A 24,248-nucleotide genomic window follows, 5' to 3' on the forward strand; every position below is an offset into this window, starting at 1 on the left:
CCACACCATCCCTATCCCAATAGAAACACAAATAAACCAGCCTCTTTTTGGCTATTGGCTTTGATCCTCCTTTTGTTGATGCCCCGTAAGCTTTAGGATTATTTTTTGCTTAAAAATGTAGCTGATAATCTGCTGGTTAACTCTCGAATTTACCCAGTAACTTTTTTTTTTTACGATTTATGTATTTATTTTTATTGGAAAGGCGGATATACATAGAGGAGGAGAGACAGTGAGGAAGCTCGCGGCCGCAATGGCTGGAGATGAGCCTATCCGAAGCCAGGAGCCTCCTCCAGGTCTCCCACGTGGGTGCAGGGTCCCAAGGCTTTGGGCCGTCCTCATCTGCTTTCCCAAGCCACAGGCAGGGAGCTGGGTGGGAAGCAGAGCCGCTGGGATTAGAACCAGTGCCCATATGGGATCCTGGCACGTGCAAGGTGAGGACCTTAACCACTATGCTATCGTGCCGGGCCCTATCTAATAACTTTTGATAGATGGTTATCATGTTTCTCCCATCCTCTTCTACTGGCTGTACTTCTGTTAGCTCTTCATTATATTTAAGGTACGCAGAATGGCAGCCAAGCTCAAGCTAATCAGGACACCTATCACCTTGTAAAATTGCTTTTTTCTTTTATTTCCTCCCTCCCTTCCTTCCTTCCCTTTTTCCCTTCCCTCCTTTTTCTTCCTACCCTCCTTCCCTTCTTCCTTCCTTTCTTTTTCCTCTTTTCCTTCTGAGAGAAGTACATTTCAGATCTAGTGTTAAAGTACTCAAGTACATGATGCACTATTATAGTCTGTGCTGCATAATGATCCTCCCGACCTTTAGCACGGATGGATCCCCTTACCGGGAGTGTGTCCCCGAATAGCACGTTCATAGGGTTTTTATAGGGGCAGTCTACAATAGTTTGAAAAGGGGCTCTTCACAAGAGCCTGCAAGGTGAGGGGAAATATGACAGATTCCCTACCTATCTTGGCTGGACAGCCCATGCCTCCAGCAACTGAGGGAAGTACCCACTTAATTACTTGGAATCAGGTGTGAGATAACCAGACTTAGGTGGGCCTTGATTCATAAGAATTGGGACCCATCAGTGCTAAAGATCACACAGGCTGCTAAAGGTCACATAGGCCTTGTAGCCTGCAAGCTCACAGTTTCTTAGTAGCAATGAACCATGAACAAATGGTTGGGATTTTGATACCGAGGTTCTTCAGTGCTAATGTATGTTCATTAATTACTTTGTGAAGTAACTTCTTAGCAGATACTTACTTTGCTAATTTTTTTTTTTTTTACCATTCCATGAGTTAACATTTTAGTTTGATCAAGTGCTTTTAGCATCACAGCCAAAAGAAATCATTGTCATATTCCTTTGTGTTTTCTTCTAGGATTTTTCAAGTATTCCAAGAATGCTTTCACGTCTTACCTTTAAGTCTAATCCATTTTGGGTTGATTTGGGTGTTATGCTATAAGGTCAGGATCCAGTTCCATCAGTTTCTGAATATCCAGTTTTCTACACTTTAATACAATATATGGTGTATTCTTGGTGCTTTTGATAGATTAGTTGATCCTATATGCATGTATTTATGAAGTTACATTCTAAAAAGTTTTATTGGTCTATGTTTCCGTCATTCTCATAATGTTTTCATTCCTAAAGCATTCTCGTGTAATTTGAAGTCAGGAATTGTGATGCCTCTAGCTTTGCTCCTGGTTATATTGCTTCAGTTATTTGAGGGTTTTTTGTGGTGCCAGACAAATTTGGAGTTTAAAATGAACTTCTGTGGAAGATGCCGTGGAATTTTCAAACAGACCACACTGCAGCTGGAGATTGCTCGGGCTGGAATGAGCATTTTAACATTGATTTTTCTGACCCCAGGGCATATGTAGCTGCCAATTTATTTATGTCTTCAATATTTTTATCAATGCTTTATACTGCTTATATTTATATTCCCTTTTGCTTAAATTCATTCCTAAAACATTTTTTTTTCTTTTTGATACTATAATAAATGGGCTTATTTTTAAAGTTTCTTTGTCAAATTATTCTTTGTGTAGGATTTATGTTAGAAATGCTACTATTGGGCCCAGGCGCGGTGGCGCAGTGGTTAAGGTCCTCGCCTTGCACGCCCGGGATCCCATATGGGCGCCGGTTCTAATCCCAGCAGCCCCGCTTCCCTTCCAGCTCCCTGCCTGTGGCCTGGGAAAGCAGTCCAGGACGGCCCAAGGCTTTAGGACCCTGCACCCGCGTGGGAGACCCGGAAGAGGCTCCTGGCTTCGGATCGGCATAGCATCGGCCGTTGTGCTCACTTGGGGAGTGAATCATCGGACGGAAGATCTTCCTCTCTGTCTCTCCTCTCTGTATATCCGCCTTTCCAATAAAAATAAAATAAAAATCTTAAAAAAAAAAAAAGAAATGCTACTATGTTTTGTTTATTTTATATGCTGAAATCTTACTGGGTTTGTTTATTCTTACAGTTTGCTGGTGGGTAGTTTAGGATTTTCTGGTTTGAAATCATATCTTCTCCAAACAGAGGTAGTTTAGTTTCTTATTTCTGAAGTGGATGCTTTTTATTTACTTTTTTTTTCTTGCTTAATTACTCTGACTAGAACTTTCAGTACTATAAGTTGAATAAGATCGCTGTTTTTGATCTCAGATAAAAATATTCAGTAAACTGATAGCTTTGAGCTACACATAGGTTTCATTCTTAGGTTTATTCATTTGTCTGGAAGGCGCTGTGACAGAGCTCTGTTCCCACTTCCGTCTCCCAAGTGCCTGTAACATCCAGGGCTCGGCCAAGCCAACGCCAGGACTGGGGCCTCTGCCAGGTTGGAAGCATCCTCCACCACCTGCCAGGCAGGAGGCTGCAGTTCAAGACAGAGACAAGGCTTCATTCCGGGTAGTGGGATGGGACGCTAATACTCTACATTGTGTTTCAGCCTGCTATGCCACACTACCTTGTCATATATGGTCTCTATTATATTGGGACACATCTTTTATATTACGAATAGATATTGAATTACTGTGTTGCTATTGCCAGCTTCAGTTTTACCAGTGTTTGATTATTATATTTTTTTGTCCCAGGCATGGTATCAACCTTTGAGCCATATACCTGCTCTGCTTTTAGTTTATATATGTTTTCTTTTAATTTTATTTTTATTGGAAAGTCAGATATACAGAGAGGAGGAGAGACAGAGATGAAGTTATTCCATTGGTTGATTTACTCCTCAAGTGGCTGCAGTGACTGAAGCTGAGCCAATCCAAAGCCAGGAGCAGCTTCTGTGTCTCCTATGCAGGTGCAGGGTCCCAAGGCTTTGGGCCGGCCTCGAATGTTTTCCCAGGCCACAGGCAGGGAGCTGGATGGGAAGCGGGACCACCGGAATTAGAACCGGTGCCCATGTGGGATTCCAGGTGTTCAAGGTGAAGACTTTAGCTACTAGGCTACTGCGCTGGGCCCTCTATGTGTTTTTTATTTGTTTTTTTCTTTTTTTTTTTAATTGGAAAGGATATACAGAGAGGAGAGACAGGAAGATCTTCCATCCGATGATTCACTCCCCAAGTGAGCGCAACGGCCGATGCTATGCCGATCCAAAGCCAGGAGCCTCTTCCGGGTCTCCCACGCGGGTGCAGGGTCCCAAAGCTTTGGGCTGTACGGCCGATGCTATGCCGATCCAAAGCCAGGAGCCTCTTCCGGGTCTCCCACGCGGGTGCAGGGTCCCAAAGCTTTGGGCTGTCCTAATCTGCTTTCCCGGGCCACAGGCAGGGAGCTGGATGGGAAGCGGGGCTGCCGGGATAGAACCGGCGCCCATATGGGATCCCGGGCGTGCAAGGCGAGGACCTTAACCACTGCGCCACCGCGCCTGGGCCCCCTCTATGTTTTCTTAAAGCTGACTTGAGGCTCTTGTACCAGCATATAATGGTTCTATTTTTCCCCCTTATCCATTCACCTATTTGTCTTTTGATTGGAGACTCTTATCCTTTCCAATTCACAGTAATTATCACAGCAAGGGCTGTTGTCATTTTGTTAATTGTTTTTTGGCTGTGGGCCTCTGGGCCAGTGTTCCCCATGGCTGGCAGAGCCAGGTGCTCTCTCACTAAGCTCTCAGTTCTCTCCGTAGAAAACACTGCAGGCTAGGGAAGTCTCTTGGCACTGAGTGGTGCCACCTAGGGGAAGGCATGATGTGGGCAAAGCCAGTCTCTAACTTTTTTTTTTATCGTTACTGATCTTTTAAAATTCCAACAGTGTGCTGGAAGTTCTTTGCTGGACTCCTGGACTTCCACAGAGTTACTCTCCTCTCTGCGAAGCTTCCAAGGCTGATGGGTCTATGGACCAATGAGTGCGGGGATCTGTATTGTGCTGTGTTGCTGACACCACTTCCATCCTATTCTGAAACTGCCCTCCACAGCATCTCTGCTTTGCTGCTTCTTTCTTGCATTCTGGGCCTTTTATTGAGGAGCTGTGTTCTCTTTAATCCCCTTTCATGTGTATCAGTGGGAAAATCGTATTCAGGGCTTTTGGCTTGTTTAGTTTTTTTCTCAATCATGTACCACTGGCCTCTAAACACCAGCCAACCCAGGCCGTTGCTTGCTCCCGCAGCGCTTGGGACTTTGTTAAAGGCAGAATTCTGTTTTGTTTAAATAGGGAATGTCTTCACAACCAATGGAAACTGCATAAACAGAAGATGTATCCTGTATATGATCACGGGATACAAAGAGGACAAAAGTACCTTTGATTGTCTTTATGAATTTTCTAAATTTGACTTTTATATTTCTTGTGTGGCATTTACATATTGAATAGTTTTCCAATTTAAAAGGCACAAAAGTATCCTGTAGGTGTTCTCTCCTGTCTGTGTCCCAGCTACTCAGGGAGTCCCCAAGCAACATCCTAAATTGCTTGTAATGGAATCCTACAGACATTCTATGATAACATTTTAAAGGATGTTGAAGGAGGTGAAGCGTGTAAGGGTCTTCGAAGCGGATGTAGAAACTGAAATTTGTCTCGGACGCCCGAGTCCAGTATTTGGCTTTCTTTGCCCTCAGCCTCACTGCCTTTTTAAGGTGGGGAGTTGGGCCGCGGGTTAATCCGTGGGGATGGTTCCCTGGAAACTGGAATTTCAAGGCAGCTAGCAGAGGATTGAAACTGAAACAAGCAGGAAGGGGAAGGTGGTAAGAGATGAGGTTGGGGTTTCTCAGAGGGAGGCAGGGGTTTGAAAAAGGCTAACCCAGGAAATGAATCACATGGTCTGGCTTTGGCTGAGCCCTGGGGATGGCATGTGTCAGTCCACACAGTGCTGATGTCAGCCGGCTCCGGGTCCAGGCCTCTGCGCTCATACCTCCGGCGCCCCTGCCAGGCCTGCCCAAGGCCGAGCTGCCCAGCAGGGTCTCGGGGAACTCAGTCCCAGTAGCAGGAGTCGCTGGAGTCTGCCGACCTCACAAGCCTCCACGGCGGAAGGCAAATGGCTGGCGGCAGGCTCCCGGAGCCAGTCCCTCTACCAGCCCGTCCTCTCCCGGGGCAAGAGCAGTTTCTTCAACCGCGGTCCAGCTCCTCAGAAGCCCGCCCCACCCTGCTCTTCCCTTCTCCTCCCATCCAGGGAAGACCGATCACGCGGCCAAGAACGAGATGGGCGAACCGGGCATTTCTCCCAGCGGGGCAGGAGCAAGCACCCAGACCCAGCGTGTGGAGTGCCAAGGGGTCTTAACAGGCAGTCGCGTGGTCCAATGGCTGAGCGCGCTCTCCAGCTGCGGGCCAGTGAGGCGCGCGGGGGCGGGACTTCCGCCTCGCCTTGGTGTTGTCGTCCGCGCTCCGACTCCCGGCGCGGGGTCGGCGCGGAGCTTCAGTCATGCGTTCAGGATAGGGGCATCTCCCGCAGCGACGCGACCCGCAAGCCTGACAGTGTTCCGGGGCCCGGGCTTCCAGGTAAGAGCCTGTCGGATGGCAGGGCGGCGGTCTTCAGCATTGGGGCCTGGCCGAGAGAACACACCCCCCTCGCCGTCCCGGGAGCCGGGAGCCGGCCCCGCTGCCGAGGTGTTGGCTGCGCCTCCCGAGGGAAAACGGATATATTTATTTAGAAAAGAAATACAAACCAGCCTGGGCTTCGAGGGATCGAGCCTTGTCCTGCACCGCCATCGCGCAAATGTGTGCCCGGAGTTGTTGGGTTATGCGCTTGGCTCGCAGGCTGCAAGGCTTCTCTGGGTCCGGACTCTGGCTCTAGAGCCCTCCGGCGGGGCACTGAGCAGTCTTTGCAGGAGAAAACAGGGCAGTGGCTGGCTGGCTTTCTTAGCCCGCGCCCCCTCGTTTCCCCGGAGCTCAGATCGCAGGCCCTCGGTCCCACGTCCCTGCCTTCTGAAAGGCGGCGGCCGTGCCAGGACGCTGACGGCGCTGACCTGCGCTAATGAGAGAACTCTGTGCCCGAGAGGCCGCGGGCCGACCTGAAGCCGAGCCAGGGTACGGCAGAACCACTCACGCCACTTTGGTGTTTCCCCCCCCCCCCCGACCCCCTCCCCTCAGCTTTTGGTAAAGTGCTTCACTCTGTGCTTGTCTGGTAATAGTACATTTCCAAAATTGTCTCCTGTGGTCCGTTTCAGTACCGTGGGCAGGTGCTCGGGTCCCCTGCCTTGTTTCCCTCCAACCCCCCACCTGCTTAGCTCTTGGTCAGTGAGGCGGCAGGAACAGTGAAAAACCAATGCATTCCTTTCCACAATGATGCCTTGTTCTCGTGGGGGGTGCGGGGGGGGGACATCTGCAGTTTGGATACAATGCAAATAAGTAAGGTGGGAGGACCTTGGGAAGAGTTCTAGTGGAGAAACAGATGAAGCTTCGGGCAGTGGGGTCAAGGGCTTCTTCTATTAAAGGACCCGTTTTAATGGATCGATGGGATTAACTCCATTTCAGAGTTACCCAATTGGACCGTGGCGATAGTTAAAAAGAACTTTAAACAAGAGATAAGAACTGCGGGCTTGCTGGAGTACCGGCCCCATAGGGATTCATTAATGGAGTCTGAAATCAATTTCGTGGCTTGATAAGAACATTTACAAAACACAGAGAAAAAAGCGACTGTTTGAGGACATTGTGTGGGATAAGAAGGTATTTCTGGTGACTTCGACTCTGTTTTTCTCTTCTTTTTTAATGAGCGTGTTTCAGGAGGAAGATGTGAAGTGTGTGATTGTGGATTAGGGCAGACCCAAGTGTTTGAAAATCCTGCTGAGTCTCTCATTTGCCAAGCAGGCTGGGGTGCAGCTGCTGCTACTCACAGGTTCTAAGGTTATCCCCACGAAGACAGGGCTGTGGTGAAGATTAAATGACATAAAACCGGTTTGTTACATGTTTAAACCTTAACTTTTTTTTTTTTTTTTTGGCCTATTTGTTTCTGAAACAGTTGAATAGAAACATAGTTAATTCTTTCTATAAGGAATGGCAACTGTTTTGGTTGATACATTTTTTACTTCTGCCGTTGTTAAAGTCACCAGCCTAACGTCTCCGCACGTAAGAACAGCGTGTTCTGGGCGGTTTAATGTAGGAGGAGGAGGGGTGCTGTTCATCTATTCTTGCTTAAAGCTCCTTTCTCGCAGACATTCTGGAGGGACTTAAACTGTTGCTAACATTCAGTTCCTTTCCCTTGACTGCCTCCCAGGATAACACATTCATCACAAGTGTTTCAGGCCCTAATTTTAGGATAGGAGATTACACTAGAGGGATAGGTTTTTGTCTTTGAGTTAAATTGAATAGGAATCCATTTGATGCTTTTCGGTTGTTGTTGAATTAGCTAGGTATGCTTATTTCATGTGGGTGCTACCTAAAAATATTTCTTTCTTAAATGAAAGGTATGATTTGGGACTTAGGAAATCTGGGAATTAATAATAAGTTAGCAGGAAGCAATTTAAATTAAAATAGTGTCGTGCATCTTTTGACATCTCACGGCCATATGGCATTGCATATGGTATTTCATATGACATGAAAGGGGAACACAGTTGCTAATATAGGAGGGCATCAGATTGGACAAGTGAGTTCCTTTTAAGAAAGCGTAATGGAATATTCTTTAAAAATTCATGTGTTCTGCATATATTTATTAAACAGATATAAAATATGACATTAAGTGTTTACACTCAAACTGATATGGAAACAATAAAAGCATATAATCGATGTTTTCTAAGTTCATTTATCATACCATGTACGTCACAACACTAGTAATAGTTAACACTGATTTCTTACTACCTGCAAAATACAGTTAACTAAGCCCTGTATGTGACCTCATGTAATTCTCACCATCTTTGGTAGTTAATGCAGTGTCTTCTTCTGTATAGATAGAGAAACTGAGTCATGAGAGTAGTGCAGGGGCCGTTTGGATTCTCTCTTGCTGGTGACCTTGGGTAAATGCCTCCTTGGTTCTCTTAACTCCTTTCTCATAGCATCTTTGGGAATCAAGCACTAAATGTAAGCTCAGTAAACGATATGTCTCAGACCTTTTATTCTCATTGAGGTTGGGGCCATATCAAATATTGTTGGTAGTTGGAAGGGTGGATGAAGGAACCAAGAAAGATGGTGCCATCTTAAGAATACTGTCCTAGCAAAGGCATCGAGGTAGGGAAAGCAAGGTTGTTGTGTCAATGTGTTAAAGGAATAGGCTAGTAAAGATAGTTGGATATAGATTATGGAGATTCTTAACTGTCCCACTAAGGGTTTTATATAAGTTTTGAGGTTGAGAAGAACCCCTCCTTAGGAGTATTGATCTGGGAATATAGGTACAGAGGAGGGTTAGAGCTGGCTATAAAGGTAATTATAGTAGTTGAGACAACAGGTGATGATTACAGAGAAGGATGTAGCTTGGAAAATGTTGGCGCTGACATCGGGAACTGACATGCGTTTGGACCTTGAGAGGAGAGTAGTTCCATGAGCCTAGATTCTGACATCACGGAGGACAACAGGTCTTGGAGGAAGGGATTTGGGTGGTGAGAGAATGTTACAGAGTTTAGTTTTGGAGGTAAGGTTTGTTTATTTGTAAAAGAATGAAAATGAAAACCTCTCTGTTCTCTACATGAAGAAGCATCCAGATCCATTGTGAGAAAATGAACTATAAGCAATCATGTCATTGTGGATCACAAGATAGATATGGCTCTAAACTTCCTTAGAAATGAAAAATTTTTAAAAATATTTATTTATTTTTTATTGGAAAGGCAGATATACAGAGAGGAGAGACAGAGAGGAACATCTTCTGTCCATTGATTTATTCCCAAGCGGCCACAAAGGTCAGAGCTGAGCTAATCCGAAGCCAGGAGCTCAGAGCCTCTTCAGGTCTCCCACACAAGTGCAGTGTCCCAAGGCTTTGGGCCGTCCTTGACTGCTTTCCCAGGCCACAGGCAGGGAGCTGGATGGGAAGCAGGGTTGCTGGGATTAGAACCGGTGCCCATATGGGATCCCGGTGCGTTCAAGGCAAGGACTTTAATTGCTACAGTATCGTTTCGGGCCCAGAAATGAAATTTCTTGAATAATAATATTTTGCCGGTTATTTCTCCCTGTAACATATTTTGATTTCTTTGCTTGGAGAACAGAAGGGAGGGAAAATTTTGTAAACTTAACAAGGCTCCATTTATTATTTCAAAAGAGTCAGAGAGTGGAAGCTAGGGATCCACACACACAGGACTTTGAAAGAAGCTGTGGCTTCCATGTTTTGCCAAGCATTTTTAAGCATGTTGGATGTGTATGTGTTCTGTTACACCATGGTTGAAAACAGTACTTGGATCCTCTGAAGTAAGGGGTTGTGCTTCAGGCCTGGTTTCTTTATTTATTTATTGTTTATTTATTTATTTTTATTGGAAAGTCAGATATACAGAAAGGTGGAGAGACAGAGAGGAAGTTCGTCCCTTGATTTACTCCCCATGAGGCTGCAATGGCTGGAGCTGAGGCAGTCTGAAGCCTGGAGCCAGGAACCTGTTCTGGGGTCTCCCACGCGGGTGCAGAATCCCAAAGCTTTGGGCCGTCCTCGACTGCTTCCCCAGGCCACAAGCAGGGAGCTGGATGGGAAGCAGGGCCACCGGGTTTAGAACCTGTACCCATATGGGATCCCACTGCATGCAAGGCGAGGACTTAAGCCACTAGGCTACCATGCTGAACGAATGCCTAGTTTCTAATGAATAGGATATCTAACTAAACTATAGAGGGTAGAATTTCCACTTTTAAATGACCCTGCTGAGGAACTGTGGGCTGATGATTATTTCTGAATGAACTTATGAGAGTAGGAATTGAACTTTTAAATACAAAAGCTTACTAAATGTTGAAGACTGCTGGGTAGTTACTGTGCTTGGAATTTATATGTTCGACCTTAAAAGTGGAATACTTGTGTTTGTAATACTTGTATTTGTATGCATTTGTTCAAGATGAATTATAAACATTGATTTGCATAAGCATTGATTTTTTTTTTTTTTGAAAAAAAAATCTTTGAGGTGAAAGTCACATAAAATTGAGTATCTTAAAGCAAGCAATGTAAGGGCATTTACCCTGTCTAGTTTCAAAACATTTTTATCACTTCAGACAAACTACAGTCCCATTAAGCAGTTAGCAGTTATTCCTAATTCCCTGATGTCTCCAGCCCATCGCAATCACCACTCTGTTTTCTGTGTCTATGGAAGTAATTATTCTGGATATTCCGTATTAAAAAAAAGCATCCAGTGTGTGATAGCATTCTTATGTGTGGCTTCTTCCGTTTAGTGAATGTTTTATCTACATGTGGCACGCGTTAGTACTTTCCTTTGTACAATTGAATAGTATTCCGTGGATGTGATGTCAGTGTGGTTATTCATTTGTCTAGTGATGGCTGTTGGGTTGTTTCTGTTTTAGCTGTAATGAAGCAGAGGGATTGTGAGCATTTAGGTGCCATATTTGAGTGTTGGCTTTTCCTTGTTTTGAGTATATGCGAAGAGTGGAATTGCTGCGACTTAAAATAATCCTGTCTAGCTTTTTGAGAATTTGCCGAACTGTTTTCCACAGTGGCTCAGCCCTGTTACATTCCCACTGGCAGTGTTGGAGGGGTATAGTTTTTAAAAAAAGAAAAACTATTAAAAAATTGTGATAGTTGGCCTTGAAGGTATGAAGTGGCTGTGCTTTATATTTCTGTGAGACTAAAGATACTCTACATCTTTAAAATATTTTTTTTTTTTTTAAAGATTTATTTTTATTATTTTGTTATTGGAAAGGCGGATGTACAGAGAGGAGAGACAGAGAGGAAGATCTTCCATCCGATGATTCACTCCCCAAGTGAGCGCAACGGGCCGATGCTATGCCGGTCCGAAGCCAGGAGCCTCTTCCGGGTCTCCCACGCGGGTGCAGGTTCCCAAAGCTTTGGGCCGTCCTCGACTGCTTTCCCCGGCCACAGGCAGGGAGCTGGAAGGGAAGCGGGGCTGCCGGGATTAGAACCGGTGCCCATATGGGATCCCGGTGCAAGGCGAGGACCTTTAACCACTTGCGCCACCGCGCCGGGCCCCTACATCTTTAAAATATTTTTGTCATTTTTATAATTTCATTGGTGAAACATACTTTCTTTGAATATGGATCTCTTTTAAATTGGAATATTATTGAGTTGTATATTCAGAATACATCACTTTTATTTTTTATTTATTATTGTTTTAAAGGTTTATTTTTATTGGAAAGGCAGATATACAGAGAGGAGGAGAGACAGGAAGATCTTTTATCCTATGATTCACTCCCCCAGTGGCCACAATACCTGGAGCTGAGCCAATCCAAGGCCAGGAGCCAATTAAAGGTCTCCCATGCCAGTGCAGGGTCCCAAGGCTTTGGGCTATTCCTGACTGCTTTCCCAGGCCACAAGCAGGGAGTTGGATGGGAAGTGGGGCTGCCTTAGAACCGGCACCCATATGGGATCAGGTGCGTTCAAGGCAGGGATTTTAGCTGCTGGACTCTATCGTGCTGGACCCCAAACAGGTCACCTTTACAAAACAGGTACATAAGGTGCAAAGGTTTTCTTCTGTTCTGTAGGTTGTCTTTATTATCTCGACAGTTTCCTTTGCTGCATAGAATTTTTTAAATTTTGTTGAATTCTAGTTTTATTGTTGTTGTTGTTGCTCCTTCGTTTAGTGGCCTAGTTAAATGTCAGTTGCCAAATCCAAGTTCATGAAGATTTACTCCTATGTTTTAGTCCAAAAGTTAGTAACTTTAGCTCTTATATTTAGGTCACTCATCTACTCTGTGCCAATTTTTCATTGCAGTTTGAGCTAAAGCTACAACTTCATTGTTTTACATGTAGTATCCACTTGTTCAAATACCGTTTACTGAAGAGACCATTTTTCTCTCATTGAATGATCTTGGCACCTTTGTTTAGAATCATTTGGCCATAACGTATATATTACTAGATTACTGGATTCTCATTCCAACTCTTTTGGACTATAGATTTACCCTTGTGCTATTACCACTCTGTTTAAATTACTGTGGCGGTAATTGCTTTTTATTGTGTAAGTTGGATCACATGCATAAGTGAAACAATAGAAGGTACAACACTGAAGTGTCTGGTATGCATTGTATGTGATTGTCCTGAACGTGAAGATTATGAGGTCTGCTTTTGGTATAGTATTGTTTGATATTTTGCTGTACTTGTATTATTGCATTTCTGGTATTATATTACATATACTTGAGCATTGTAATAGAAGATAGAAGCATTTCGGGCCCAGTGTAAATTTATTTGTTGAGTAATTTTGGAAGGGTGATATTTCATGACATATAATTTTTTTGAATCCTGACTCTACTCTTTTAAGAAATAAGTGTTACTGAACAAGTTTCTTAAGAATAACAGCAAAGTGTTGTTGTTTTTATTTATTTTTTTGGAGATATTTTTTGAAAGTTTTTCTTGGAAAGGCAGATCAGATTTATGGAGAGAAGGAGAGACAGAAAGATGTTCAGTCTGCTGGTTTACTCTTCACATGGCCACATCAGGCAGAGCTGAGCTGATCTGAAGCCAAGGGCTTCTTCTTGGTTTCCCACACAAGTGCAGGGCCCCAAGGCTTTGGGCCGTCCTCCACTGCTTTCCCAGGCCACAAGCAGGGAGCTGGATGGGACGTGGAGCAGCTGGGGCATAAACCAGTGCTCATAAGGGGTCCTGGTGCTTTCAAGGTGAGGATTTAAACACTGAGCCATCATGCCGGGCCTGCTACTGTTTTTATTGATGCTTTTGTTTCCTATATCTTTATAGAATGATGGAACTTTAAATTTATGAAGTTAATTTCCTTCCTCCTTTCAATAGCTATAGTTTTTAGTATTAGAAAAGAAAGTAAGAATTTGTTAGATACAATGAATTTATGAAGATTGGAGGCTGATTACAGTAGTACTAATTTAAGGCTCAAATGATGAGTCAGGATTGAAATCCTAATTCCTATATTACTACACAATTTAAAAGCTAAATTCAGTTTTTGAGATGTATAGTGACTTTTTAAAATTTATTTTAATTATTTTTTAACATAGTGACTTTGATATGTGGCAAATTTTCAGGCATTTGTACTATACTGAAATTTATTAATTTTTGTTCATTTATTTAATTTTTTTAAAGATTTCTTTATTTTTATTGGAAAGGCAGATATAAAGAGAGGAGGAGAGACAGAGAGGAAAATCTTCTGTTCGATGGTTCACTTCCCAAGCAGCCACAGCAGCTGGAGCTGAGCTAATCTGAAGGCAGGAGCCTGGAGCCTCTTCCAGGTCTCCCACACGGTGTAGGATCCCAAAACTTTGAGTCGACCTTGACTGCATTCCTAAGCCATTCCCATCCCAGCTGGATGGGAAGCAGGGCTGCTTCCTGTATGGGATCCTGGTGCTCGAGACGAGGACTTTAACCACTACACTATGGTGTTTGGCCCAGTTTTTGTTCATTATTTCACGGGTAGAAAGAGGGAAAGGGAGATATCCTGCATCTGCTGGCGCATTCCCGCAATTGGCCACAACAACCCCTGCTGGGCCGATCCTGAAACTTGGACTCAGGAACTTGGTCCAGGTCCCCCCATGCGTGCCAGGGCCCTGTGACTCCAGTCGTCCTGCTGTTTGCCCAGGCTGCTCTGAGACACTGGATGGGACAAGCTCATACAGTTCAGTGTTAGCAGGTGCGGGAGGGGGCAAGGTGCTTGAGAGAATTGCTGAAGGAGGGTGGTTTTGGTTTTTGTTTTCCTTATTTAAGACTTTGGGGGAGCAGAACGTTTAGACCTTTGGGGAACTTGTACCTTGGATCCAATATTCAAACCGTAGCGCCATCACTTGAAGCAGTCTCTTCATTCCCCTTTGGGATCACTTTCTTCTGTCTGTTTCCAACTTCTTACATCTTTATTACCTTGTCATAGTATAATGAGGATTATATTAAGCCCTGTTGAATTTACTGTATAGATTTTGTCTCCTAATTAAACCCCTCCTGGCAAAGGATTGGTGGCTGGAATGACTCAGGGACATAAATCTTAAAAATTTGAGATTTTGATGCTGCTTTAGCTTTGATTTGGGGAGTGTATGTGGTGCTCAATACCTTGTCGGGGAGAATGGGATGCTGGGAAGCTACAGGCAGGTAACCATCACCTGGGATGGACCGTGACGTTTGCCAAGCCAAGGCGTGTGTTTCTGGAGCCCATCCTACTGCCAGATGTGATCTCTGTGTCAGTAATGGTAAGTGTAAGTACTGTAGTGTGGAGTGGAATCAGAGAGAAAAATGGCTATTCAATTTTGTTAATTATTTCCTCAATATCTGTCTTTTTTTCATTCTCTTTTTAATTGCATATTTTCCTTCGAAGAAATAATTCCATTTCCTCCAGATTATGAGTAAGTGCATGAATTAATAGCCTTGTTGCAAAACTTTTTTGTGGTTGTATGGGGAAAAGCAACATGTACTTAGAAAACTTAGTGTAGAACAGATTTTTGTATTTTCTTCTGGTCTTTTGTTCAGTATATATTATACCAAATAAAATCAGTGAAAGGATTTTAGTTTTTTATTCTGAAGCATACAGGTAAATGTAAGAAAAATAATAAGGGCTACAGAGTATCAGCTCCTGGGGTGTTGTTAACAGGTAGGGGAACTAAGGGGTTCTGCAAAAAATGCTATCCAGAAGAGGTTGCACATGGATTTATTATACTGATATTAAACACCTAATATATATCCATACCAGACACTGTTCCATAAAATAAAGACTTGTATTTCTGAGTACATATTCTAGCAAATTAAGCAGTATATATAACAATTAAAATTTTTGTGTGTTAGAAAGTAATTATTATTATAAAAAAAACCCAAAGGTTGAAAAAAGTGAGACTGGGTAGGTATGGGCCTCCTCAGGCTGCAGACAAGGGGGGCCCGTGGTCTACATAAGGAAGGCCGGGAGCTCAGCAGTGGATGAGCACGTAAAGAGACAGTGGTTACAGTCAGTTGTAATGGGATACCTTGGTGTGGTGCCCCATATTCTGCCATTAGCATAATAGGCCGCATTTCCTGCGTGCTGTGTGAGTCATTGGGCGGGCTCAGCTTTTCATTTGGAAGTTGTACATAAAGAAGGAGTGATTTGGTGTGATCGGTAGGCTGTTGCTCGGTTTGTTCAGACTCTAGGGCTTACATGAAGAAACAGTTCCTTAAAATATTAACATTGGAATGACAGTGTATGTTTCTTTTTCCCTGTGATGTGTGTGTTTTATTTTACAAGATTGTTTTGAGGATCAGAAGAAAAAACATGTAAGGTACATTTTTATAAAAAAGATGTATTTTATTTTTTTATTGAAAAGGCAGACTTACAAAGAGAAAGGGAGACGGAGAGAAAGATCTTTTGTCTGCTGGTTCACTCCCCAGTGGCTGCAATGTCCAGGGCTGAGCTGATCTGAAGCCAGGAGCCAGAAACCTCTTCCAGGTCGGTGCAGGGTCCCAAGGCTTTGGGCCGTCTTCAACTGCTTTCCCAGGCCACAAGCAGGGAGCTGGATGGGAAGTGGAGCAGCTGGGATAGAACTGGACCCCATAGGGGATCCTGGGGCTTGTTGAAAGATGAGTATTTGGCTACGGAACCATTGCACCGGGTCCTCGTGTTAGGTACTTAATACAGTACCTAGGACAAAATTAAGTTTTCTGTCAATGTTGACCATAGAGATAGTGATGACAATTGTATGAAACCTGATTTTAAAGAAGTATTCTAATTCAGGGCATTAATTGATACTTTATTTTAGCACACTGGGCATAACAATTCTAATGAACAGTGAAACCAGAATTTTCTATTCTGTTTCTATAAATATTTCTTGAAATTCTAGTATTTGCAAAAGCAGTTTCACTGATTGGTTTTTCCTTGTTATGCGGTTTGTTGCTGGGGTTGGCACCTGTGGCGCTGCTGTAACCGTGCTGGGGGGGAGAATTATGAAGTGTGCCTTTGTTAGCACTTTGTAATTCTTTTTTGTCTTCCTAGTTTAATGGACTACCCATCACCCAAAGGCTTAGAAGAAATCTATGAATAATGACTTAGTTTGTCAGTGCAAAAATTCCTATGTTTCACAGGAATTTAACTCTAGAATGGACTAGTAATTCTAGTTTCAAGGATTCTTGATCTATGATGCTTTATGAGGAGCCTGTTGGAGTTAAGGATAAATCTTGGTATCGTATGAATTGAAAACACTATTTTATTTTGGTTTTTTTGTTTGTTTTGTTTGTTTTGAAGATTTATTTATTTTCATTACAAAGTCAGATATAGAGAGAGGAGGAGAGACAGAGAGGAAGATCTTCTGTCTGATGATTCATTCCCCCAAGTGGTCACAATGGAAGGTACTACGCCGATCTGGAGCCAGGTGCCAGGAACCTCTTCCGGGTGCACTCAGGTGCAGGAGCGCAAAGCTTTGGGCCGTCCTCAGCTGTTTTTCCAGGCCGCAAGCAGGGAGCTGGATGTGAAGTGGAGCAGCCAGGATTAGAACTGGTGCCCATATGGGATCCCGGTGTGTTCAAGGAGAGGACTTAAAGGCACTAGGCCACGCTGCCGGGCCCGAAGACACTATTTTGTAGGAAATTTTATGGTACCATATGTTTGTACATGTCTGCTACAAATGTGAACACGATAATGTTTGTGGCAATATAATTGATTATTTTTAAATTTGCATTGAAATGGTTAACTAATTGTTCAGTTATTCTTTTTTTCTATTAATTCTTGGTATAGAACACATTCCTTTTGCAGTGTATTGTCAATTCAGGGACACTTATTGGAATTTGAAATTGCTCTCTGTGGTTTCTATAGATATGATAATTTAGCATTGGAGACCAGTTTTTGAGATAATGATAAGGAAGACAATATAAAACCAGTGGAATATGAACTTTATGCAGAGGAGTTTACTTGTGGAATTGGTTGGGTATCTTGTGAGTGTTATTTGACAGTAAAGTAGCTGATGTCAGAGATGCTTGAGTCATTCAAAATTAAGTTGTTTGGAAAGAAGCTTCTGAAAGGAATGTTGGTATAAACAATTTCTGAATCCCGCCTCCACTGTTCAAATGTAATTTTGTATGAATATGTATAACATTTATATATTGCATAGTATTGTCACAAATTTCACTGTAAAGTTAGTATTTATAGGGATGCTTGGGAAATCTTGTCATCTTGCAGTTACGGTCCCAGCCTTAGCTGAGTAACTGTCATCTGCTCTGAAGCTGTACCAGCAGTCACGTGTGTCAGCTGGGTGCTCGGGCTCTCAGCTAAACCCAGAGATAGTTCTTTGGAAATACAGGCACTTGTAACAAGCTTTCAGCTAATTAATTAAAAAGGACTTGGGAGAGGCCGAGGGGAGAGAGCAGGGAGGGGAAGAGCGAGAGTGCGCAAATAACTCTAAGTGTAGCTGTAACTGCCAGTGTCATGAGTTAGGAAACAATAGTATGAAGTGCTGCATGCATAGGAAATGCATGGCCTAGATGAAGGGGACGACTCAAATGCAGAAACCTGCCAAGACTGAATCATGAAAACAGAATAAATTGAATGAATGATGAAAGACTTCCCAAGAAGGATAATTTCAGGACCAGGTGATCTGAATGGGAAGTTCTTTCAAATACTTAAAGAATTAACATTAGTATTTTTTTTAAAAATGAGAGTTGGAGTTAGGGTAAGCAGTTTTTAAGATTTATTTTTTATTGGAAAGGAGATATACAGAGCCAGGAGCTCTTCCGGTCTCCCACGCAGGTGCAGGGTCCCAAGGCTTTGGGCCGTCCCTGACCACCCTCCCAGGCCACAAGCAGGGAGCTGGATGGGAAGCGGGGCTCCCAGGATTAGAACCGGTGACCAGATGAGGACCTCAGCCGCCAGGCCACTGTGCCGGACCCAATATCAGTATTACTTCAAACTTTTCCAAACAGCTGAAGGAAGGAGAACATTTTCTAATGCATTCTAAGGGGCTTAATTTAATCTGATGCTAGATTAGACACAGACAATGACACTTAAAAAGTAGGAGAAAGAGGGCCTGGTGTGGTAGCATAGCTGTCGAAATCCTTGCCTTGAACACACAAGGATCCCATTAGGGCACTGGTTCTAATCCTGACTGCTCCACTTCCCATCCAGCTCCCTGCCTGTGACCTGGGAAAGCAGTTGAGGTTGGTCCAAAGGCTTGGGACCCTGCACCCACATAGGAGACCTGGAGGAGGTTCCTGGCTCCTGGCTTCAGGTTGGTGCAGCACTGGCCATTGTGGTCACTTGGGGAGTGAATCAGTGGATGGAAGATCTCCCTCTCTGTCTCTCCTCCACTCTCTATATCTGACTTTGCAATAAAATAATTCTTCAAAAAAAAAAAAAGTAGAAGAAAGAAAACCGTGGACTGGTGTATCTTTTGATTATTGTTGCTAAAATCGTTAATAGAATACTAGGAAACTGAACTCGCCCGACACTGAATTTACTATATACCATGACCACTTGGGATTTTTTCCTAGGGTATAAGGATGGTTCAACCTGTGGGAAATTCAGGGGTTATAGTCAATGAGTAGCATCGGGAAAACGTTGCATCCAATGTAGATCAATGTAGATCAAATAGCTAAACGAAGGAGGTCATATAGAAACTCTAAGAGAAAATACAGATGACATTGGGTTTGGCAATAATTTTTTTACCATGACATCAAAAATGTAGGTAACAAAAGAAACAGTAGATGAGTTGGATTTCTATGAGAATTGAAAACTTACATGCTTTTAGAAACTTTTTTTTAGATTTATTTATTTTTATTGGAAAGATTTACAGAGAGAATAGGAGGGAAAGACCTTCCATATGATGATTCACTCACTAAGTGGCCACATTGTCCAGAGCTAAACTGACCTGAAGGTAGGAGCCAGCAACCTCTTCCTACAAGAGTGCAGCATCCCAAGGCATTAGGCCATCTGCTGCTTTCCCAGGCCACAAGTGGGGCTGGATGGGAAGTGGAGCAGCTGGGCAGGAACTGGTGCCCATAAAGGATGCTGGCACTTTCAGGGGGAGGATTCTCCAATCCAGCCATCACATCAGTCACAAATAAACACTGTCAACAAAGTGAAAAACAAAGACCAGTCTACAGAATAGGAGAAAATGTTTGTAATCATACAACCGACGTTAGAGTAATTGAGGAACTCTTGTAGCTTAAAAGTCAAAGTACAGAAAACATTGTGAGTAAATCAGCAATGGACCTGAACAGAAAATTCTCCAAAGAAGTATAGAAATGAGCGATAAGTACAGGAAGATACAGCCAGCATTATCAATCACTAGGGAAATATCGATCAGCATCACAATAAGTTATCATTTTAGTTTCCATTAGTATGAAGATACATATGTGAGACAGAATATAAGTGTCATTAAGCATGTGAATAAATGAGTCATTGGGCATTGCTGATAGCATTGTAAAGAAATCACCCCTGTAAAAATGTGATAGCACCAACTCAACGCCAGCAGCCCATACGGGCACCAGTTTGTGTCTGCCTGCTCACTTCCCATCCAGCTCCCTGCTTATGGCCTGGGAAAGCAGCAGAAAATGGCCCAAGTTCTTGGGACCCTGCAACCGTGTGGGAGACCTGGAAAAAGCTCCTGGCTCCCAGCTTCGAGTCAGCTTAGCTCTAGGTTTGGGACCATCTTGGACTAGGGGATGGAAAACCTTTCTATATCTCTCCTCCATAAAATCTGCTCTTCGAATAAAAAATAAATTTAAAGGAAAACAAAAATACTTTATGATTCTACTTCTATTACCTAGAGTAGTCAAATTATAAAGAAAGAAAGTAGAATAGTGGTTGTGTCCAAAGGTCAATGGGAGAAAGAAAGGATCATTAGTGTTTAATGGATATTGAGTTTCAATTTGGGAAGAAAATGCTTTATATAGTGAATTTTGTGATAGATATACTCTTATACTACACTAAAGGCTGCAGGTCTTCTGAAAGTATCACTGTGGTGTGAGTGTTTGGGTCCTGGCTCGCCTTCGGATTCCGGTGGTCTGCTCCTTGCATCTTGGGAGGCAGCAGGTGTTCAGATGCTTGGATCCCTGGTACCTGCCGGGTAACTCAGGTTGGGTCCTGGCTGCCTGCCTTTGGCTGGCTCTACTCTGCCTGTTGTGGACATGGAGGGAGTGAGCCAGTGGATGGAAGGTCTTTCTGTACCTGGCTCTGTCTTTTAAATAAAATGAAAATATATAAAAAATTGAAAATGATCATTGAGGAGTTAATATGACCTACTTACCATGAGAAGGAAACCTTTCTGTTACACAAATGTTTCAAACATAGAAAAGTAGGTAAATAGGATAATGAATCCCCATCCTTCATCTAGATTTAACATGTGTTTTTTTTTTTCTTGAGATATTTTAAATTACAGTTGTTACGCCTTTTTACTTCGAAACACCCAACCAGATATTTCCAAAAATATAGCCACAATACTATCATGTACATAAAAGTATTACTATTATTTTTTATTTAAATGCTTTTAAATTTTTTTATTGGAAAGTCAGATTTGTGGAGAGGAGACACAGAAGAATCTTCCATCTGCTGGTTCACTCGCCAAATGACTGCAAATATTCCGAGCTGAGCTGATCCAGAGCCAGGAGCTTCTTCCGAGTGTCCTATGTGGGTGCAGGGTCCCAAGGCTTTAGGCCATCCTTCACTGCTTTCCCAGCCCATAAACAGGGAACAGGATGGTAAGTGGAGCAGCTGGTACAAACTAAATTCTGCCAGTGGGCAAACTAGATGTGATTAAGGATTATAGCAGTAGACACATATTTAGAAACCTGCTTGATAGTTCTTTTTAAATATGTGTATGTTCATATACATATTTTTCAAAGATAGATCTACAGAGAAAAGGAGAAACAGAAAGATCTTCCAAAAACTGGTTCACTCCCTAATTGGTTGCAAAACCAAAGCAGAGCCAATCCGAAGCCAGGAGCCAAGTGCTTCTTCCAAGTCTCCCATGTGGATAGAGGGTTCTCAAGGCTATGGGCCAATTTCCATGGCTTTCCCAGGCCACAGGCAGGGAGCTGGATGGGAAGTGGAACAGCTGGGGCATGAACCGGTACTCATGGGATCCCGCTTCTTAAAAGGCGGGAGGATTAGTTAATGGAGTCATTGTGCTAGGCCTAGCCTGCTAGATAGTTTTAAAGGATTTCTTGAAACTTCTCTACTTTGAACTTTGAAGAAGTTTAACTTTCTTCTGATTGTAGGCAAACTCAGAATTAAGGGAAAGCAGTTTTTTCTTTTCTTTTTTTTTTTTTTTTTTGTAGTATGAGAGCGAAAGGGAAGTGAAGAAAGAATAAAAATGAGGAGGAGAAATGGGACTGGAAGAAGGGAAAGAGATGAGTGCTTGTTAATCAGCAGGGTTTTATGAGGTGTTTGCCCTGTGCTCTGCTTGCACGCATGGCTCTAAAGATACTGCCTTGAGATGCTTATGTTCCTCTTGGCCCCTAGTCCCAGCTCTCATGCTCACTGTTGAAAGCAGTGGCCCATTAGGAGAATCCTGGAGGTTCCCCTACTAGGCTTACTCCCAGCAGTCAATCTCTGGTGTGCCCATGGATACTGCTACCCAGTCTAACATGGATGCCCCCAGTCCTGGCACTCACTGGCAGGTACTATGGCATGGCCCAACTGACCTGTGCCCATTCTGGCTCTCACTGGTGGTTGCTATAGCCTAGTGCAGCCTTGCCCACCCTCAGACCTAACCTATCCTTGCCCAGCCTGGTCTGCCTATAGCCCTGTCTTAGCAGTGGGAACTACAACCCAGCAGGTGAGTCCCCAGAGTTCCCTTACCAGATTTGTTCCCAAGACCAAATCTTGAATGTGCTGGTAGGTGCTTTAACCCAGCTTGGCAGAGTCCATTAGCAGTCTCCACTGTTGCTGGCGAGTGTTGCAGCCCAGCCCAGCCTAGCCAGGTACAGTCCATACCCAATAATGGCTGTCATGAATGCCAGCAGGTTCTGCGGCCTGGCCCAGCCCGGCCTGGCCCAACCCAGCCTGTCTCCAGACCTGTCCCACACAAATGCTGATTAATGTTGCAGCCCTGCCTGGCCTGGCTCACCTTCAGATTGGCTCTTGTGCTCCCTGTTGGGAGCTGTGACCTGGAAGGGGAGTGCTTTGCCTTTTTATAGTACATGATTTCCACATATCGCACAAAGTTTTGCACAAAAAAATATGCTTTAATATAATTTTTCTATGAAAACTTTAAATATATAAAGCAATTCCTTTTGCTACCAAAAGAATTTGGAAACCTGCAGCTTAGAATGGGAGTTCCCGAAGTTTTCCTACCAGGGCTTCTGACAGCCCTAGATGTCACACGTGTCAGCGGGTACAGTAGCCCCACTTGGCGTGGTCTGCCCTCAGTTCTGTCTGCATGTGCCAGTGGGTGCTGCAGCCTGGCCGTGACGGGCCTCCTTTCAGCCCCAGTTCCTGTGAGTGTCAGGTGGGTTCCTGTCAGGTAAACTCTGTTGTCCCACCTGGTTAGGCGTGTCACCACTCCCAGCTCTCTGAGTAAACTTCTGGGTGTTGCAGTCCCACAGGTGAGCCCCCAGTCTCCTACAGAATTTGCCCCAGATCAGTTTCTCTTACGTTATTGTGGGTACTGCAGCCCAGCCACACATGACCCACCTCCTGCCACAACACTTGCAGGTGGGTTGTGAGGCCCAGCACAACAAGGCATGCCCCAGAGCCCGTTTTGCCTGTGACTGTGACTGGTGACCTTTTGCCCAGCCCAGGTCTCCCACATGGCAGGTGTCTTGACCTGACCCTACAAATGCCCTCTGGCTTCTCCATCTGAATCGCCGTGCTAGCTCACTCACCTACCTGCCATTGCAGTGCCCCAGTCTGTGGAAGACCTCAGGGATCATTCCTCCCTTGTCAAACATGCCATTAGTTGCTCTAGTAAGTCCCCATATCTTCTTCCCCGACAATTGGCAGCCCCTCTGCTTGTAGGTGATGGTGATATGTCACAGCCCAAAATTTCCTACTTTCCTCATGTATCTTAAAAAAAAATCCAACAAACAAACAACAACAACACCACCAACAACAGGAATAAACCAAACCAAACCAAACAAAAAAGCTTGGCACAGTGTGATAGCCCAGTGACTAAAGTTCTTGCCCTGCACATGCTGGGATCACATATGGGTGCAGGTCCATATCCCTGGCTGCTCCACTTCCCATCCAGCTCCCTGCTTGTGGCCTGGGAAAGCAGTGGAGGACGGCCCAAAGCCTTGGGACCCTGACCCGCGTGGAAGACTTAGAAGAGGTTCCTGGCTCTTGGCTTCGGATTGGCACTGCACCAGCCATTGCAGTCACTTGGGAAGTGAATCATCAGATGGAAGATCTTCCTCTTTGTCTCTCCTCCTCTCTGTATATCTGACTTTGCAGTAACAATAAGTAGATCTTTTTTAAAAAGTGCTTTTTACCAAATAAAAGATGTTTTTTTGAACAAATAATGTTACCTACTAAGTCCTACTAATTGGACAATCTGCATGTTAACTCGGCAAGGGGAGATGGTATGAGTGGTTTTTAGTATATGTGCTGCTGAAGTGAGCACAATATGAGCCCTTTTAAGCTTGCTGTTGGTACTTGAATGCTTCCCAGAGGAGGAAGATTTAACCTGAAATCTGAAAAATCCAAAAATGACAAACACTTCTGTGGTTTTGTACGAATGTGTTAACAACCATGGACCTGGATCTATTTGGGCACAGTAGCCTAGTGGCCAAAGTTCTCACCTTGCGTGCACCTGGATCTATTTGGGCAACAGTTCTAATCCTGGTGGCCACGCTTCCCATCTAGCTCCCTGCCTGTGGCCTGGGAAAGCAGGCTGGCCCAAGGCCTTGGGACCCAGCACCTGCACAA

At 43.9% G+C, this 24,248-nt stretch overlaps 1 protein-coding gene across 2 annotated transcripts in view; it reads left to right on the forward strand.

Moving 5' to 3' along the window:
- The first annotated feature begins 5,766 nt into the window (after positions 1-5,766).
- Positions 5,767-24,248, forward strand: part of RNF13 (ring finger protein 13) — a 76,089-nt gene continuing 57,607 nt past the window's right edge. The window contains exon 1 of one of the 2 annotated variants that reach the window (XM_040974775.1): positions 5,767-5,898. The gene's annotated coding sequence lies outside the window, so the exon portion shown is untranslated. The remainder of the gene's footprint in view (positions 5,899-24,248) is intronic. The other variant, XM_040974774.1, reaches the window with a different exon arrangement.

This window comes from Ochotona curzoniae, unplaced genomic scaffold (genome assembly GCF_017591425.1).
Source record: "Ochotona curzoniae isolate NIBS_2020 unplaced genomic scaffold, NIBS_Ocur_1.0 contig_2599, whole genome shotgun sequence".
In the NCBI taxonomy this organism is placed as follows: domain Eukaryota; kingdom Metazoa; phylum Chordata; class Mammalia; order Lagomorpha; family Ochotonidae; genus Ochotona; species Ochotona curzoniae.